The following is a 2,098-nucleotide window of genomic DNA, read 5'->3' as shown; positions in this document are numbered from 1 at the left end:
TTATATCTTCCTCAAAACAGCCACCATACCTACCTACCATGGCATTTCCATAGCCATTCCGAGATATATTGCCATTCAACTTCCATCATTATCATATACATGACTTGAGCATTCATTGTCATATTGCTTTGCATGATCGTAAGATAGCTAGCATGATGTTTTCATGGCTTGTCCGTTTTTTGATGTCATTGCTACGCTAGATCATTGCACATCCTGGTACACCGCCGGAGGCATTCATATAGAGTCATATCTTTGTTCTAGATATCGAGTTGTAATATTGAGTTGTAAGTAAATAAAAGTGTGATGATCATCATTATTAGAGCATTGCCCCAGTGAGGAAAGGATGATGGAGACTATGTGAGGGAGTCCTGGATTAGGGGGTGTTCGGGTAGCCGGACTATACCTTCAGCCGGACTCCTGGACTATGAACATACAAGATTGAAGACTTCGTCCCATGTCCGGATTGGACTTTCCTTGGCGTGGAAGGCAAGCTTGGCGATGCGGATATTCAAGATCTCCTACCATTGTAACCGACTCTGTGTAACCCTAACCCTATCCGGCATCTATATAAACCGGAGGGTTGTAGTCCGTAGGCAATCAACTCCATATACAACAATCATACCATTGGCTAGCTTCTAGGGTTTAGCCTCCTTGATCTCGTGGTAGATCTACTCTTGTACTACCCATATCATCAATATTAGTCAAGCAGGACGTAGGGTTTTACCTCCATCAAGAGGGCCCGAACCTGGGTAAAACATCGTGTTCCCTGCCTCCTGTTACCATCCGGCCTAGACGCACAGTTCGGGACCCACTACCCAAGATCCGCCGGTTTTGACTCCGACATTGGTGCTTTCATTGAGAGTTCCTCTATGTCATCGCCTTTAGGCCCGATGGCTCCTTTGATCATCAACAACGATGCGGTCCAGGGTGAGACTTTGCTCCCCGGACAAATCTTCGTCTTCGGCGGCTTCGCTCTGCGGGCCGATTCGCTCGGCCACCTGGAGCAGATCGAAAGCTACGCCCCTGGCCATCAAGTCAGGTTTGGAAGCTTAAACTACACGGCTGACATCCGCGGAGACTTGATCTTCGACGGACTCGAGCCACGGCCAAGCGCGCCGCACTATCTCGAGAGGCATGATCTAGCTCTGCCCCCGGACAGTGTCCTGGAGGCCACACACGCATCAGTTCCGACCCCTAACTCGGAGCCTATTGTGCCAATCGAGGATGAGCGGTTGGACGTCACCACGGGGGCTGCGATCCCAAAAGCGATCGAGCCGAACGCTAGCCCCGCACTCTGCACGACCCGTGACTCCGAGGATCCGGACTCCTCCCCGGACTCCGAACCCCCCGCGCCCTTGCCAATCGAATCCGATTGGGCGCCGATAATGGAGTTCACCGCCGCAGACATCTTTCAGCATTCGCCTTTTGGCGACATCCTGAATTCTCTTAAGTCTCTCTCTTTATCAGGAGAGCCCTGGCCGGACTACGGTCAGTGAGGGTGGGATATAGGCGATGAGGAAATTCAAAGCCCACCCACCACCCACTTTGTAGCCACTGTCGACGATCTAACCGACATGCTTGACTTCAGCTCCGAAGACATCGACGGCATGGACGACGATGTAGGAGACGAACAGGAACCAGCACCTGTAGGGCGCTGGAAGGCCACCTCATCATATGACATATATATGGTGGATACTCCAAAAGATGGAGATGGCGATGGAACCGTGGGGGATGACGCCCCCAAGAAACAGCCAAAGCGCCGGCGTCAGCGGCGCCACTCTAAATCCCGCCAAAGCAAAAACGGTGATTCCGGCACGGGAGATAATACTACCCCGGATAGCGCCGAAGAACACCCACCTCAGCAAGATTCGGCACAGGAAGATGGAGAAGCCAGCCCTCATGAGAAAGCGGCAGACCGAGAGGTCGTGGATGATAACTATACGCCTCCCTCCGAAGACGAGGCAAGCCTCGATGACGACGAATTCGTCATACCATCAGACCCCGCCGAACAAGAGCGTTTTAAACACAGGCTTTTAGCCACGGCAAGCAGCCTCAAGAAAAAGCAGCAACAGCTTAGAGCTGCCCAAGATTTGCTAGC

Source organism: Triticum urartu, chromosome 2A (genome assembly GCF_056163025.1).
Source record: "Triticum urartu cultivar PI428250 chromosome 2A, HENAU_Tu73, whole genome shotgun sequence".
Taxonomy (NCBI): domain Eukaryota; kingdom Viridiplantae; phylum Streptophyta; class Magnoliopsida; order Poales; family Poaceae; genus Triticum; species Triticum urartu.
This window is presented reverse-complemented; position numbering follows the sequence as displayed.